Source organism: Tachypleus tridentatus, chromosome 8 (genome assembly GCF_004210375.1).
Source record: "Tachypleus tridentatus isolate NWPU-2018 chromosome 8, ASM421037v1, whole genome shotgun sequence".
Lineage (NCBI taxonomy): Eukaryota > Metazoa > Arthropoda > Merostomata > Xiphosura > Limulidae > Tachypleus > Tachypleus tridentatus.
The window spans coordinates 6,715,596-6,734,588 of record NC_134832.1 but is presented as its reverse complement, the minus strand read 5'-3'; the positions used below and the strand labels follow the sequence as shown (position 1 = coordinate 6,734,588).

Genomic DNA, 18,993 nt, shown 5'->3' with positions numbered 1-18,993 from the left:
TCACGAACTTTAGACAAGGGTTATCTATGTATCAAACCTTAGGCTACCCCTGTCTGATCTAACAGTGGGAGTTAACTATTACTGTTATAACGCAGTGAACGTGCGGAACACTTTTTGTGACGACGTGTCGCAAACGACGAATTCCACGATTCATAGTTCAGGCACGCCAACTACTGGTACACACCCGGCCCCGTATCTAGACATGAAGTACCTCAACTTCTGTTAAATGACTTAGCTAAGCGACATGAAATTTGAATGCACAAACGAGTAAGGTGGAAACGTCAGTTTAGTAAACTCCCACTGAGACTAAATATAGCCTTTAACGTATTACTCTGAAATTCGCAATCCTGGAAAACATTTAATGGTGGAAAACACGTCAAATGAAATTAAGTACTAAGTAATAATTGCTTGTACTTGGTGCTGGTACCGAAACAGTAAAAGTTATAAAGTATGTCATCATAGAAAGTGTGCTTGTCTGTACTCTTCGCATAACATTAGTGGAACTTGACGAACTGCGTTGTAGACAACAAACAGAAGTTCTTCAAAAATTGTTTCTCACCCTCTAAAACACGTACGAAACATGTTTAGTACGCAAAATTTCAAAGATAAAAAAGGCTTAAAATAAATACTTTCTTTTAACACTCAAAAACAATGTCAAACGAGCAATGACATTCGTTTTTTTTTGTTTTTTCTAATGCAGCAACAGGTGATTTTAACTGATCGAATTACCCAGAAAAAATTTACAACTATCCTCCCTTGGTTTTTAAACTGAAACGAATTGAAATTTTCTAAGTGCTTCGTGAACTAAAACTGATGACGTGTTGAGTCACGTCATATACGTCTTTCTATTACTGTCAACAACACTCAGTTCATACCTCAGTTAAGTGGCTTTGCGAAATGATTAATCTTGTGTCAAAGCGTCAAATACACTTTACTCGTTTTTTTTGTTTTTGTATATTCAAATTATTTTCTGAAAATTTATTCTCTAGTTATACACATAACTCCCCCTTCCCCGCTGGTACAGCGATTAAGTACAGATTTGCAACCCTAAAGTCAGGGGTTCGATTCCCCTCGGTGAACTCTGAAGATAGCCTGATGTGGCTTTACTATAAGAAAACACGCCTATAAATATCTGCATTCCTAGAATTTCCACGTTTTCATTTTTCCCGAGTAACATAACAGAATATAAGATTATGATTTATATGCAGTAGGGGCCCGGCATGGCCTAGCGCGTAAGGCGTGCGACTCGTAATCCGAGGGTCGCGGGTTCGCATCCCGGTCGCGCCAAACATGCTCGCCCTCCCAGCCGTGGGGGTGTATAATGCGACGGTCAATCCCACTATTCGTTGGTAAAAGAGTAGCCCAAGAGTTGGCGGTGGGTGGTGATGACTAGTTGCCTTCCCTCTAGTCTTACACTGCTAAATTAGGGACGGCTAGCACAGATAGCCCTCGAGTAGCTTTGTGCGAAATTCCCAAAACAAACAAAAACATATATGCAGTAGAATTCCATAATGGATCAGCAGCAAGTATGGAGACTTATAACGCTAAGAATCGTGTTTCGATACCTGAAATGGGCAATATACGTGTAACCTACAGTGTAGCTTCGTACTTTACAACAACAAAAAACACATACAAAGGAAACTACAATCACATTATATACAGTTTTTACTCTTTTCTCGTCGTAGGGTACTTTCATTTTACGGGTAGAATTCTTTGGTGAACAGGAGTTAGGAAAACTAAATGCAGAATTTTAACCTATAACATGTGGCAAAACAATATGTTCCCTTGGAGACAGAAAAATACAGACTGTAAAACTATTTAGTGTCAGACAGGAATCTTATTTTATACTGTCTAAAAAGGAGTGATAAAGAGCTACGTATAATAAATAACAATTAATACTGAGTGCCCGTCACCTTTACAATTTTTGTCATGTAAAGTGACAACGTACATTCAATGGAATTTTGAAAAAAAAACAAAAAACTTTTTGTAAAGTGAAATAAAAACATCTAGTCAAACTAATTATAAAACTTAACTAACCGTTTTATTTTGAAATAGCGTTGTTTCACAAAACTTAAGAAAAAACTGGATAAAAGATAATAACGAATAAACTGACACGTCTAAATGAAAATTTTTTATAGTTTTATTTTGTATGACATTTCGGGCAGACGCCCTTCGTCAGGTAGACCATATTGCAATGGAAGTCAGATCAGAAAGAATCGTTGATGGTTACAAAATCTGTTTCAAACGTTGCACAAAATAAAACTATAAAAGGTTTTCATTCAGACGTCAACTTATTACTTACTATTCTATACATAGTTAAATTTCTGGCTACGTGATATCGATTTGATTAACTTGTGTTAGCGTCAAAATAATGTATATAACAGCCATTTAAATGCTGCGTATATAGAATGCCAAAATACTAAAGACAATATTCATTTAAATGTGTGTGTGTGTGTGTGTGTGTGTGTGTGTGTGTGTGTGTATATTTATTATCATAATAGTTTATACAACAGCCACTTAACTGTCGTGTTTATATATTGTCAAAATACTGTATAGAACAGTCATTTAAATGTTGTGTGTATAGTGAAAACTGGTATTTGTGTACGTTAACACAGTATTTCAATACTAATTACAAGCAAGGTTATACGTAAAGGAATACGCTGCTTCTTTACGAGTACACAAGTTCATTTAGAGCCAGTTTTCTACGTGGAGCTTGATCAGTTCTGCTTCCCTACGTAAAACCTCCTACTCTTTACATGTACATAATTGTCGTTAATTTATACTACTGCCTTCATAACAGACAATGAAAAGCAGGCTAGATGTAGTTCGTCTCTCTGTATAACTACAGATTATAAACGACTCTAGCAGTTACCTCTTTTACAAAATCGTTAAACATTTAACTTAGTTGTTAATTTTTATATTCACAATTTGGTGAAATATGTTCAATGACTCGCTGCAACAGGCTAGTTTCGCTGAATTCACAGCAAATCAGTAAAGTACCACGCAATGGATTCTCACTTAAGACTAACTTGGAAAATAATTATATAAAGTAATTGTAACTTGCCTTCATCCACAACGAACTTCATTTAAAATTAAAACATTTTAAAACTTTTTTCTCATATCGCAATAAAACAGAATTTATGGGAAAAAGAAAAGAATGAAACTTTAAGGAAACAATGGACATTCTGCTTCCTTATCCATTGAAATATATCATTTAGACGGAGCTAATGATTGTATCAGCATTTTCGCTTCTACACATAGAAAAATACTACACAAACTAAACCCGAACAATATCACAGGTTGCACACAAGTAACCAATTTGGAAAAGTAGCCTTACTTTGTTTCAATAATTTATTTGTTGTTAAGCGCAAACTTACACGATGGGTTATTTGCGTTATGCCTACCGCGGGTATCGAAACTCGATTTTTGATATTATAAACCCATAGACTTATTGTGAGCCACTTCAGTGTAGTATGAGATAAAGATCAAATTGAACCTTGTGTGTGTGTGTGTGTGTGTGTGTGTGTGTGCTTGTGTACGCTGATGAAACTATTTACCTAGAAACTTGTTTCATTTATCAACTAACACTAATTTTACTATTACACACGTGATTTCGAAAACAAATAAGACTGAATGTTAATTTGATTAATAACACTTAACTGCACAAATACACAATTTATAGCAGATATAAATATGTATATATACACAAACGTATATACTCATACATTCACTATGTTTAGCTTGAGGAATTGAATTAGATATCTTAGAATAATAGTTATTCAAACATAAATTCGTATGACACTACTAAGACCTGTGTTGAACTGTCTAGCCACTCTTGTGAACAATTTTATGTCTTACTTGTTATAACATAATCTACTAGAAACAAAATACAGAACTGCAACATTAAATGTAGTTTGTTGTATGAAGACTAGCCACTCGTAGTTTGCTCTTTTTATGCCTATTTCATCATTTTGGGTACATACAACATTTATTTGGTCGATCTGCCTCTGAATCACTGGTTTTTACTTTCTGAATTTCTAAATGATGAAAAAGTCAAGGGCGCAACACCGAGTCTACGCTCCTTCCCTCTCCACCCACAAAGGTTAACGACAATCGTTTTAAATTTTATTTCAATCTGTCTAAAGCTGGGATGTCAGCGTAGCAAGCACGGAAAAGTAGAACTTACATTTGCAGCTAGGTAGTAACGCACAGTAAATGAGGGAAATGTACACAGAAAAATAGAGTAATGACGTCAATGCACGAGTTACATCAATTCTCTTCTTCTCAAAGTTCTACCAACACGCTGTTATTCCTCAAACTCGATGGCCTCAAAATACACGATTTTTTTAACAATCAAAATATTAAATTAATTGTTTGGTTAAAGTTGAGATATTTTACGACAAAATACACCAGGATACAACCTAAAAGGATGATGCAATTTCTCATGAATGGATGAATGATGTATATCATTTTTCCTATTGTATTTTCTCATATCTGTGAAGTGTTAGTTGCAGAGCCCGCATATTTATGCACCAGGATTGGATTTGGTAATGTAGCTTTTCTGAGAGAAGGACCTATCTAGATTCTGATTCAGTAGTCCTGTGACAACGAACTGAACCAGTGCGATGAACAAGCTGTATACTACCATAACGATCCAAATACCTCTGTTGTTTGTATTTAAAACGAGAGCAAGCTGTTAGAGGAGGATAGTCCCCCATCCCCTACCAAGATGTACCTTTTAAATTTCTCATTTGAGGTTGCAATAATCTAGTATGAACATATGAATTCGTTTCTTAATTGAATTTTGAGTTACACTGCGAAAACAAAAATCTACAACTTTCTGGTCTTTAGTATACTGGGCGGTCACTTCTCACCCAATGGATCGCGACCTTGAATTAGATCGTCAGTACGTGTGAAAGCACGCGAACAGACTTTAATAATAAATAAATAAAATGTATGTAAACTATTGAATATTTAGCGAACCAGGTTTTTGTTTTGTGTGTATTTTTAGAATTAAAATAATTCATTGGGTCGCAACTGACCATTTAAGTTCAAAAGTGGGTTGTCGGCCAAAGAAAAAGGTTGAAAATCAGCGTTGTAAATGAATATTTATTAAAATGAAACCCATAAGGATAACAAAAATTCAGGCTGTGTTTTCCAAAACGAAATATCTTATTCAATAATATTTTACTCAGAGTGTACTGGTCCAACCACAGGCCAATAAATAATTTTATTATATACACTTAGTCTCGCGCAAACAGGCGTATTTAGTTTTCCTTCACTGTTGCTTAGGCAACCACATTCTGAATAACACACTGTTTGTTGGTCGACAAACTACCTTTAAACATTGTTTAGAAGTGGCCAGCGTTATATTTTATAAACAAAAATTTAAAGTACAGTCTGTATGCAACCTCTCAAAAGACAGATTAGTAGTACATTCCCGTTGCTTTCAAAGTATATTAATTAACAATTAATTCTAGTAAATGAAGGAATAATTCATTTATTACAAAATATGAACTGCATTAATAATAGGCGCAGAAAATAAAGGAACATTACATACAGTAACAAATAACTAGCTAAGGGTGAAAGAAATATTAAACTTATTGAGAACTATATTTATGATATATTGACACACGTTAGATTGTAAATGAAAACTGCAATGATAAATAGCGTTCTCTACATTTAAGAAAATTAGAGGCTTGCTTGCATTTACTTTTCATATCAAGTCCAACTGGGCTGACTCGGGAAGCTAACGAAGTCATTTTTAAAAAGTTACAATATGCACCAACGATAATCACTTTGGTGTTTATTGTTTTAAAAATTAAAATAAATTCACTCACCTGGTAAAATAGCCACACGTTACACAATGAAACAGTAACTACACAACACCTTCAAGGATTAAATGAAAAAGTTGCTCTCCTGTGGTAATCCACTGAAATACCAGATGGTAACGACTACTGTAGAAAATAATTCTACAGTTTTACCAGCTGTTCTAAGGTCAACACGTTTACAAAGTTATCAAAGCAATCTTTCAAAATCTCGAATGGAACTACAGACAACTTACCGTATTTAATCGTATGTTACAAAACAACGTTTATCATATCCCACACCTATCGCCAATTTCTACTGAAGGATAGTGAACGCCGAAGCTCGTACTTATAATGAATTTGACGTGATGGCGTGTCGATACTAATGCACGTGCTTCCGTTAGACGTCGCAACTTGTGATGCACGTGCTTCCGTCCTACGTCGCAGACTCTTTCTTGACGTCAGCACAGAGATTTCTTTCGTATTCACTAGGCTATTACTACCATTTTCGGAATAGAGGCCTGGTATGCAGGAAAAAGATGTCAAATACATAAATTTTGTTTTTCCCACCAGGGGGCACATGCTGTTGGATATACGACCAGGAAGGGCGTTATGTTCCTTGGATAATTATCATCTTTTAAACTAACGTATTATTTTAAAAGCCCACCCAAACCAATTTGAAATGTTCATATAAAGTATAGGTGATTAGAAAGTGTGGTGCTGTCTCAAAGGAAAATATGTTTTCTGCTAACGTGCGTGATTTTTTTAAGTTGCCTAGTTTCTAATGCCGTTGGAAATCGCGAGGTTAGCACACCACGTAGTTTCGTTTTCGGAATTCTTCCACAGGCATATATATATATATATATATATATATATACGTTGTAGTCTCATAAGCGTTTTCTGTCACGTATGAAATAGTGAAATTAGTTAAATAAAGAAAATAAGATTCTGTAAATAAATAACTGAAAAAAATATTCGTAAAATTAAATGTCAAAACAGAGTACTGTCTCAAACCCAGAATTAATGTTGAAATCTATTGTTCTATGAAATACATTTTTCTGGACTATTTGTACTCCAAATTGTTTATGGGGGTCTGTGACCGCATTGGTTCCATGGTCCCTAATAAAATATGAGTCACAGAAGCAAAACTATAAACCAAAATACCATCGATATCACAATTAAACGCTTTAATTACCACTGAGTGATGTCTCCCGGTTTAACTTTGTGGTCAGTTCTTTACAATGGTTGTTTTGAGAGACAGAAACATAAATTGTTCTGTATGCTGCGATAAGTGAGCCCTCTAGTAGTAAACACTATATTAACAAGATGGTAATTTGAGGGTTAACAATAAAAAAAAGAAAAGAAACCATCTACACGTGTTTATCCACATAAGTAAACAACTGCTTTTACCATTGTTCTTGCTACAGTGTTTACAACAGACTTATCCTAAGATGTTGAAAGTAAATCAGACTATGTGGCTTCAAACAACAGTATCAGGAATAAACTTTTTTGGAGTCGTTAGTGCCGTAACCTCTTACAATAAATTACCAGTAAACACAACTCAACAGCACTGGGAGTCTATCCAAAAATGTAAAATTTGTATCCTTAAAAAATGTATTCACGCTCATGCAATTTCCTGTAAACAATCGACAAACCTGCCATGAAAAATACGAACAACAAAAATCAATACGCTTCGTCTAACACTACCAGCGAGTGCGCAACATCCGTACTCTCGCGCCAGTGGGAACTATATTTGTTGTTCTTAGAACTTGTGAGTGAAAGTAAAGAAGAATAATGTGTTATGATATGTAAACCACACTTTATCTGACATATCCAATGCCAAAAGAGGCCTTTCGTTCAATACTACGAGCTCATCAAGCCAGCTGGGATGTGACGTAATGTCGAGGTTAATTATATCATCAAGTGTTGTGAATAACGATTACTATGTTAAGGCGTGAACTAGATTGTGTACGTTAATTGTAATTGTTACATTGAAACCAAAAATTAAAGTAAAAATAAAAAGTTGTTCTCCATTACATATTTACTCTTAAAACGTAAAACTATGGAGTTGTTTAATAGTTTAACATTCACCCTCTTACATCTAAGCCTAGAAAAATCTTATACCATGATATATTCGCTGCATTACAGAGCATATTATTTTATAATATATTATTCACTTTACACGTACAGTCCTAAAGTAGGTTTCTTTCTTTAGCTATATTTACTTTACTGTCTTTCAGAGTGTGGAAGACTTTCTTTTTCCAACTACTCTACCATGTGTAACTGTAGATACGTTTATTGGGACGGCTGCGTTTTATCAAGCCCTAATGCTATTGCCCCATATGGAAAGTCTGCAGCATCTTATATAGAACAAGGCACGCGTGATCAGTAGTAGCTTTTTAGATAAGTGGGGGGAAAAATTATCCAAAAATTAACGGAAAGCTAAAAATATTCCGTGGTGTAAAGAAAACTGCAAGACATGTAGAATACTGCACATTAAATAAAGGGTATTTTGTTTGTTTGGAATTAAGCACGAAGCCACACAACGGGCTATCTATGCGCTGCCCACTACGGGTATCGAAACCCAGTTTCTAGCGATGTGAGTCTCCAGACTTTGTCCCACTGGAGACAAAAGTAAGTCACCGACTATCGTTTCATACTAATATATATATTTTTGGGGGAAACGTTTGTTATAGTGTTAACTATTACGGCAGTTGGCCTGGCATGGCCGAGCGCGTAAGGCGTGCGACTTGTAATCCGAGGGTCGCGGGTTCGCGCCCGCGTCGCGCTAAACATGCTCGCCCTCCCAGCCGTGGGGGCGTATAATGTGACGGTCAATCCCACTTTTCGTTGGTAAAAGAGTAGCCCAAGAGTTGGCGGTGGGTGGTGATGACTAGCTGCCTTCCCTATAGTCTTACACTGCTAAATTAGGGACGGCTAGCACAGATAGCCCTCGAGTAGCTTTGTGCGAAATTCCAAAAACAAACAAACAAACAATTACGGCAGTATATGCGGGATGAAGAACGTGTCGCAAGTTCTTAATTTAAAACAAATTGATTGGCTGTGGCATACTTTCTTTTCCAACAGTCCCTGATCGCTAACCACAATCCGTAACTTCTTACAATCTTATCTACTTAATTCTTGTAAATATCTACTAGATGGTAAAACGAGTTATCTGTCACGATCGTCTCGTTTAACTAATCACTTTCTCAAGTCTTGAGGTTTAATCAGTGGCGCAATTACATGTTTTTTATTTCACCAGGACGCCTGATTTTATTTAAGAAAAAATATTTGTACGTGTTATAGAATACAGACAAATCCGAGTTTGTGAAAAATAAAAAGTTAAGTACACTGGGACAGCCATAAACATTTGTTTTGAATTTCGCGCAACGCTGCACGAGAGCTATTTGCGAATAACCGTCCCTGATTTAGCAGTGCAAGACGAGAGGGAAGACAGCTAGTCATCACCACCCACCGTCAACTCTTGGGCTACTCCTTTACCAATGAATAGTGGGATTGACCATCATCTTATAACGCCCTCACAGCTGAATGGGGGAGCATGTTTCGTCTGACAGGGATTCGAACCCGCGACCCTCGAGTGCCTTTATCACCTGGCCATGCTGAGCCATGTAGAATTACTTCGCTCTTCCCGTCACACCAAACATGCTCGCCCTTTCAACCGTGGGGGCGTTATAATGTGACGGTCAATCCAACTATTCGTTGATAAAAGAGTAACTCAAGAGTTGGCGGTGAGTGGTAATGATTTAGCTGCCTTCCCTTTAGTCTTACACTGTTAAATTAGGGACGGCTAGCACAGAGATACCTCGTGTAGCTCTGCGCAAAATTTCAAAAACAAACTAGATCATGATTATCATCCCGCGTTGGCAGAGCACAGATAGCCCATTGTTTAGCTTTGTGTTTAAATACAACAACGAATTAATTAGAACAGCCTAATTTGTGCAGTAAATATCAGAGATACATTTTTTCTTCTTCTCACTAATTACAAAATATTTCCTAGAATAACACTAGCTGGTACCTCAAGTTTCATCAGAAAATCTCGTTTCCAGCATAATACAAAAAAGAAAAATCAAGATCGCGTTCTTGAATAGTTTTTCTTTAGCCCTGAAATGGAGCCCACATAACGTTGTCCAGTCGTGACAGCTGCTAAAATGGGTAAACTGTGCTGTTTACGTTTTCAGAGTGTAGTCCTGCGTCAGTAAACAAGTTCTGTTGCTTCCGTGAAACTGCCCTTGAATCATGTTCCGTGAGTGAAATAAAAAAGTGCACTGACGTAATATTAACAATTAAAAATCTAGTGTCCTAGTTCTTTTCTCCCGTTCAGTAGCATTCAGTGAATTCAAACTCTATACGACCTGGACAGCGTCTTTTTGTCCGTTTGGTGCTATTGATATGCTCTGTTAGTTCTAGATCCCACCATTTTGATGAGTCTCAGTGATAAATCAGTTTAAGTAAGAATCTTCACCAAAGTAGCTGAGATGTATGAACACATTTTCCCGATTTAATAACACTGAGGTTTACACTTTTAAATATCGTACAGTATAAGTTGTGTACTTAAGAATAACATATTAGCATGTTATTCATGAAATACATCGTAACATATACAGGTTTTCTTTTTTTTTCAATTTATGAGAAAATCATGGTACTTGGTATTGATTTCTGATAGAAGAAATGTTTTGTGGTCAGATGCCACCATTCTTTTATAGTTATAGAACTGTGCTGCCCTCTAGTAGTTATATGTGTCAGTACTACCTTTGCAGCTTTGGGAAATAATTTTGAAAAAGATGACACTGCTATTTACTATTAATATAAACTTCTAATCAAATCAAACTACCTTCGTTGACCAGAACTAAAAATCAACCCACCAATGAATGGAGCTAATATAATATTTGTTCTTACTTAACCACTTAACGAGGTTAGGATGCATTGTTTCTTCATTTATATTTTCGTGCTTATAATCAAATTTCTAGTAGTTTCAGGTGATGGTACTGCCGTTTCATATTTATTGGAGAGTCTATTATTCTCTAGGAGTTATAAGCAGACAGTAGTTATATAACTACAGACATATAGTAGTTGTAGGAGTTGCGACTTGCTTCTAATAGTTATATGTGAAAGCTCTGTATTCATCTAATTATTTAATAACATACTGAAATCTAGTGGTCATAAAAGTTGGGACTTGCCTCTAATAGTTAGACGTGACTTAACTCTACTCAAGTAATTATATGATAATATACTGATATCTAGTAATTATAAGAGCTAGGAGTGGTTTGTAATAGTTATATATGACAGCACTCTACTCAAGTAATTATTTGAATATTTAGTGACTCTTACATAAGTAAGGAGTCGGTATGCTATTCTAATAGTCAAACGTAACAACACAGACACAACTGGAAAGATATAGACGCTTCAATACACTAAACACTTAAATTCGCTGATTCCAGAAAACTTGCATTGAACTACACTTACAAAGTTTACAAAACAATAAAAGTACTTAAGTTGTATCACTCAGATGAGTTTAATTGCATTTTGGTCTGGGTGTGGTTTAATGGCTATCGTGCTTGTATTTTGAATCCGAGAGCACGTGGTTCACATCCCTATGACGTAAAAACGCTTTTCGTCAGATAACAGCAGCACAATATTTACAGTTTTGGGTGATATTAACTAGTTATCTTTCCTGCACTTTACCAGTGGAATATCAGGAAAGAGCGTTCAGATAATACGTTGTGCAGCTTTGCGCAAAGATTCTAAACAAACAGTTAAATTAGTTATTTTGTATTTCTTACTATAACAGTTTCGAAAAAAAAACACAGTTGGATTAGGTTGTTTTCGAAGTCGGTTAGTACGTCTTTTGTTTTTACTGTATTCACAAATATTTTTTTACCATTCCAATTTATCATGCTACGCATTGATCGATTATTGTTATAGGACTGAAAACGGTCTAAATAAATAAATAAAATTTTGAAAACAAATAGAAGCTTACAAGTGTATAAAATGTGCGAGAAAAGAAATTATAGATTATGAAGAAGTTATAATTTTGTTAAGGTTCTGTATCACCTTGGATAATTGAATATCGCTAGAACAGCAATAAAAAGAAATTCCAGGGAATTTTTTGTTTTCCATAAGAGCAGTTCGTGGAATTATTTTACTGTTAGTGTAATGTTTAGTATATTTTGATGAAATAAAAAGAATACGAAGATATAATTCTTGAGTAAAGTTTGGTAACCATAATTGATCTGTTCAATTGAAACTGAAAGTCTTACTAACCATGGAAACATAAAAAGAAATATGCAACAGTTTTAGAAAGACATTGCATACAGATCTTACTCGTGAAACTTATACAAAAACAAATTCCCACGCTCTTTACGAAAACTATTCACATCTGCACAAACGTGTCATCGAAATACAGACAATACATAGCGCTAGTAAGAACTATATAGTACCAGTATTCAAGGTGATATTCAAGTGTCTGTACAATTAATTGAGGGGAATATAACAAAAACAAAAGCAATCACAGTACAACGTGGTTTTTATCTTGAATATAAATAGACATGTAGTGCTTAGTATGTAGGGATGAGCTGATAAAAATGGCTGCCGTATTCAGTCTATTACTCTACGATGCTTAAAAATAACTGCTAAAGTTGAGTTATAGATTTCTTTGAGCACCTAACTACCATTTTCTATTCTTTCACAGCTTTTTTTCTCGAACGCTAGTCAAACATTGAGTGAACGTTTCGCAATAGCATTATTATGATAGAAAAGCATTTTAAGCGCACTTGGGAACACGATAGTATTTAGTACATAGTGATGGCCCGAAAAAAGTTGGTGGATGTATTCAGTCTATTGCTCTATGATGTTTACAAATAAATGCTAAGATATTTATAACAATAATCTTATTCTTTTCTTTTACCACATGTATTTGGTGGGGAAATAATGAAAAGGAAAACTACTACTTAGAACTGAGTTTAGTTTATAAGCATATATTATTTTTATGTTTCATAAATAACACTTTCATTTCTCATTGCTAGATAGCAACACAAGTTGTTCTTATATAACAAACACTTGTGACTTTTGATTAGACAAACTTTATAGCTGCAAAGATAATTTCAGCAAAAATAAAGTAAGAGAGAACAACCTCAATTAATAATCAAGGTATCAAGGAGATCAAGTATTTATGTAACTGATTAATCTGTGTACATGATATTGATGCCTGAATTTAAAAACACTAGTTTATTAACTATAAGAACAATACAATATATACTCTTCAAAAAAAGAAACGCAAAAGGCAAAATATGAGACACATTGTTCACAAGTTTATTCCGGGTAGTTCTGTATGACATGTGTGAAATTTTGTACATTCACTGCTGAACATCCAAAGTCTGCAAAGACGAAGTCCACGCTCACTAGGTGAAGTTTAACGTCACTCAACGTCAATAACGAGTATGCCCTCCGTGAGCATCAATAACTGCTTGGCATCGTCTGCCCATGGAAGCGATGAGATGACGAATCACATCCTGTGGAATGGCTGTCCACTCAGCCTGCAAAGCTGCTGCAAGCTGAGGTTCAACTCGTCCCAAAGATGTTCGATGGGGTTTAAATCTGGTGATCTGGAGGGCCAGGGAAGAACGTTGATGTTGTGGTGTCTCAAGAAGACAGTGGTGAGTCGGGCTGTGTGAGGACGGGCGTTGTCATGGTGAAAAACGTCGTTGACGTTCACCATCATGGGGCCTAAGAATCTCGTAGACGGTTGCGTACGGTCTGATCGGAAATCCTACGCAGCCCTGGTATGGTCGAGGCAGTAGACGTCGTAGTGGTGGTCCTATCCCGAAGGTGACGTAACCGGATGTTGCGATCTTGTGCGGGCGTGGTCACACGAGGTCTGCCAGATCGTGGACGGTCACGAGTTGATCCATGTTGTTGGTGACGATTCCATAGCCTTGTGATGGTGCTTGGGTGGACATTCACAGCGCTGGCAACATCTGATCGAGATTCGCCTGCTTCCAAGAAACCAATGGCGTTGTTGCGTTGTGCTTCAGTCAGTCTTGGCGTAACTGTATTGCGTGTCGGTGGCTTAACACTGAGCTATGGAAACCGAGAATCCGTCACTTTTATAGGGATTTTGCACATGTTGCACTTGCAGAACATGCAGATCTCTCAAACAAATTTATTGGACACGCATGCGTTTTGGCGAAAAATCCGATGTTTTCCTCCATTTTCAAAGTGCACAACTTTTATTGCCATTTTGGTCTGACAATCAGTGCCTTAACACGTGTAACATTACATACTCTGAGCTTGTAACGTTATTACATATATTTCTCTTTAAAATAACAAAAATATCCCTTTTGCGTTTCTTGTTTTGAAGAGTATATAATTGTCTACTTTTTTTTCATTTTTTCAGTGGAGATGAGTCTGGAAATTGTGCGTGTATGCATGGTATCATATTTCATGGCCTGTTATCTGTATGATGTTCCCCTTTTAATCAACATGACACAAGCGTGTGGTGGAGTTGATTATATGTATATACAGTGAGTTGGAGTAAAGTTTTAAGTTATAGGATCTGTAAATCTCCCCTTAACGTCATTTCAGTATTCCGGAGTACAGGTACTGATCTGGAGGATTTATTATATATATATAATATATATATATGTATTAAATATATATATTCAAAATATATATGAGACATTGAGTTTAAAAAAAAATTCTCATCAACCTACTTCAATGAAATTGTTTTTCTTTTAAAAAGAGGAGAGTTTTGGAATTTCGCACAAAGCTACTCGAGGGCTATCTGTGCTAGCCGTCCCTAATTTAGCAGTGTAAGATTAGAGGGAAGGCAGCTAGTCATCACCACCCACAGCCAACTCTTGGGCTACTCTTTTACCAACGAATACTGGGATTGACTGTCACATTATAACGCCCCCATGGCTGGGAGGGCGAGCATGTTTGGCGCGACTCGGGCGCGAACCCGCGACCCTCAGATTACGAAGCGCACGCCTTAACGCGCTAGGCCATGCCAGGCCCATAAAAAGCAGAGAACAAATAATAAAAATTCCGAAAATAAAGAATGGTACTAAGGTAGGGATAAAAAATATACAAAAAAACCTATAAAAGTAGTCGGTAAATACTGAGTCAATCTCAAAAGTTCATAGTCATAAGCCGTTGTAGAACTGTATAACATTATTCAGTTTAAATGCTCTTACTGTTGGCCCAACATGGCCAGGTGGTTAAGGGAATTCGACTCATAACTTGAAAGTCGTGGACTGAAATCTCCGTCACACCAAACTTGCTCTTCCTTTCAGCCGTAGGGATGTTATAATATTACGGTCAATGCAACTATTTGTTGGTAAAGGGGAAGCCCAAGAGTTGGCGGTTGGTGATGTTGACTAGCTGCCTTCCCTCTAATCTTAAACTGCTAAATTAGAAACAAATAATTATTGTGCAGCTTAGCACGAAATAAAAAACTAACAAACAAATGTATTTTTTTCAAACGTAAGTTGCAAATGAAATTTCTGAACATGCACCACAACGTATTGAAAAAAAAATAATAGATAAAAATAGTAAATCAAAATGAAGTTTGAGAAAGTTTTTTTTTTAGTTTTACTTATTTTTATTAGTGTTACTACAATTTACCTCGGACGAATCTCCGATATATTATGTCACGTTTGTCACATCTTACGATTTCAAATAACTGGAAATTTTAATTTTGATTTAGACGTTAATTGAATGTCAATATGTATCATATTTATGATATTTGTCAACAAAACTGATACACTCTACTTTCTTTATTAACACAAATACATTTTACCATACAAAAAACAACACATTTTATAATAACAATTATTACAAATAATTATTTATGTACAAAATTTTTATAAACTTACAAACAGTATTCAGTCGTCTATCTGGTTTAAAACTGAATATTTTATCAATGGTTCGCAGAGAACGTAGTAATTCTACGTGGCCCAGCATGTCCAGGTGGTAAAGGCACTCGACTCGTTATCTGAGGGTCGCGGGTTCGAATCCCTGTTACAACAAACATGCTCGCCCCTTTAGCCGTGAGGGCATTATATTTATTGGTAAAAGAGTAGCCCAAGAGTTGGTAGTGGGAGGTGATGACTAGCTGCCTTCCCTCTATCTAGTTTTACACTTCTAAATTAGGGATGGCTAGCGCAGATAGCCCTCATGTAGCTTTGCACGAAATTAAAAAACAAACAAACAATTCTATGTTGACCTTTCCCAGTAGCACAGCGGTATGTCTGCAAATTCACACAGCTAGAAACTCGGTTTTGATACCCGTGGTGGACAGAGCACAAATTGCCCGTTGTGTAGCTCTGTACTTAATTCCAAACAAACAAAAATTCTACGTTGATACACAAGCACGTTTCACTTGGTGGGAATGCTCGCTCTTTCTATTCTAACGTCCGAAATTAATTCTCTGAAGCTGAACAGTTCGTATTGTTTTAAATCTATCTGGATAAATATCTGTAGTTTTCAGATTAATAAGCTTTTATCACGATTGCAGCTTCCGAGATTTATAGTACACTAACAGTAACGACCCAACAATGGTACACTTTCTTCCCGCGTATCATGATGGCTATCTCTTATACTGACTAGGTGAGAGTCTCGAAAATTCTTCTGGCATTAATATTGACAATCACTCGTATTTTACATACACACCTTGTACATTGTTGATTCTTACGTTCGAGAACCTTCTACAAATTTAGAGAACAATATACGTTACATGCATCTTTTATCTTTGTGCACCTGACCCTCCTTGGTATTTAAAAATTCAATATACCCAAATACCCACTAAGAAGAAGCGAAGCGAAATTACATGCATTTCTAAATATATAATAAACTGACACAAATATATATATTAAAATAAATGTATAACAGTAAACCTATCGCAGCAGAAAATGACAATTGGCTTTAGCTTTGAGCTCTGGTTTTTAGGGTTTCATTAGTGTGTTATACGAGCTAAAGTCAATCCCTTAATTATAAAAACACAATGCTTCACAAGCTTTTCATCACAAAACACATCATCATGATAAATATTAAGACAGCAGAGATAGTAGAATTAAGCCTTTTATTTATTCAAGACTGATACAGTGTAGACAGGAGTGTGAAACATGGTGACTTTTTCGAAAAGAGTGGGTGGAAGTTGTCCAGCATTAATTAGACTACACAGTCCACTAATAGACTGTGCTGTAACGAGAGTTTCAGGAAGAGGGAAGTTTCGCTTTAAATAAGTTTTTAAGGAAGGCTCATGTAGGGCAGAAATAGTATTTGCAGGGGTTAAATATTACAGATTTTTGTACTTTTCTTCGAGACATCAAAATAATTAATTTGAAACGTCACTTTTAACTTACCAGTACGAATCCTCTAAAAACGTCAGGCTTCAAGCAGTGACTTGTCTTGTACTTGCCCAAGACTGGCACTCTGTTGTAATTGGTTAAAAATTTAGTTAGATTGACTCATTAATTATTAAACTTTTCATGCTGAGAAAAATATATTTCGTTATCAAAACATGCTCGTAACAGGGCACGTTTTGATGTACATGTGTGAAAAGGTTGAATAGCAGCTTGTTTTGCAAGACATTATAATAAAGGCCAACTTTGTAGTTTTAGTACAATGAGTACAGTATTATATATATGAGTATGTATTTATATATAACATTGTTTTCCAAGAATGTAAATCTAAAGAAATGTTCTTATTTATTTAACATACTATAGTTTTTTGTTGTTTTGTTTTTACTTTATGAACAATGAATATTTTACACTTATATGTCGTTCTATGGAATCGTCTTGTGATAATAATCGTTTGCTGATAATAGACCCGGATGCGCTTTCATTCTCTAACAGCTTGCACTGACAAGCCACACCCTTTCTGAACTTCGTGATGAAATTGCTGACCTTCTTTCTCTGACCTTTGCTGATTTGTGTGTAAACAGAGTGGGTGACGTAACACAAGTAGTACTCCAAGTAGGCAGCTTTTTTTTTTTTTTTTTCTCGCTAACATGTCGCTACCCTTGAAAAAAGGAGGACGTGGGCAGCAACCATCCAGCTACATTTTGTCAGCTGCTGTGTTTACATAATGGAAACCCCTTTTATAATTTTTTCTTTCTGTTACGACATTTGTTTCAGGTCACCAGTTGGTATTTCCATGGGCTTCATTAATAATTTCGTAAAAACAAACAAACTCTTCTTTCATTATAAAAGAGTACCACGATCACAAAGTTAACTATTTTTAGCTATAATCTTGTTGCTTGATTTAGGACTGTTGACCTGAAAGTCCAAAGTTAGAGCTGCAATATGCTGTTCAATTCGCTATTGCTCTTTCAGCAAGGGGCTTGCAATAGAGATAGACAATTACCTGGAATAAAAGATGTAAAAACAGTTTTAATAATATTGCTTAATTATTTACTAGAATAACTTGAAAACATAAATCCAAAGGTCGTTTTAACTGTGTTTCTATCAAAATTTGCATTTATGATAAAATATTTTTGTTGAAAACGCCACAAATGATGTTTATTTCTTGAAACTAACAGTTGAATTAAATTCATTTCATAGTGTTGACAGTCAAACCTGTTCTTTCTTTGCATGTATCTGTTAAATTTTCGTCCACAAAACTATGTTTGGCCAAGTAGTTAAGGTGCTAGACTCGTAATCTGAGGGTTGCAGGTTCGAATCTCCATCGCACCAAACATGCTCGCCCTTTCAGCAGTGGGAGCGTTATAATGTTACGATCAATTCCACTATTTGTTGGTAAAAGAGTAGCCCAAGAGTTGGCAGCGAGTGGTGATGACCAGCTACCTTCCCTCTGGTCTTACAATGTTAAATTAGAGAAAGCTATCAGAAATAGCCCTCCTGAAGCTTTGCGCATAATTTAAGAACCGAACAAAACTACGTAATGTTTTTACTTTCATTTCCTTTATTTTAATTTCTTTAAAGCCTGTATGGCCATTTATGACAATTTTTGACTTCAGTTGTTAGTAAAACGTACTTATAGAGTTTTTAATTGGTTTGGTCAGGAATGTTCCTACGGTAATTAACTGGAAAACTGCGTGTGTTCCCACCTCCGATATTTTACTGTAGTGAACTCTAAATCGTTCTCTTCTCGGCAGCAGTGGTTCATGTCACTGGACTGTGAAACTGGGAGTTTACTGTTTGTGACC

General features: G+C 35.9%; 2 protein-coding genes across 3 annotated transcripts in view; one reads left to right on the top strand and one right to left on the bottom strand.

Annotated features, from left to right (window-relative positions):
* The window catches only part of LOC143258472 (metalloproteinase inhibitor 2-like), a 33,492-nt gene extending 27,239 nt beyond the window's left edge, over nucleotides 1-6,253 (bottom strand). The window contains exon 1 of one of the 2 annotated variants that reach the window (XM_076517493.1): nucleotides 6,065-6,253. The gene's annotated coding sequence lies outside the window, so the exon portion shown is untranslated. Of the gene's footprint in view, nucleotides 1-5,840 lie in introns of both variants that reach the window. The other variant, XM_076517495.1, reaches the window with a different exon arrangement.
* LOC143258471 (uncharacterized) overlaps nucleotides 1-18,993 on the top strand; it is an 85,219-nt gene that overhangs the window by 52,124 nt on the left and 14,102 nt on the right. The window lies entirely within an intron of this gene.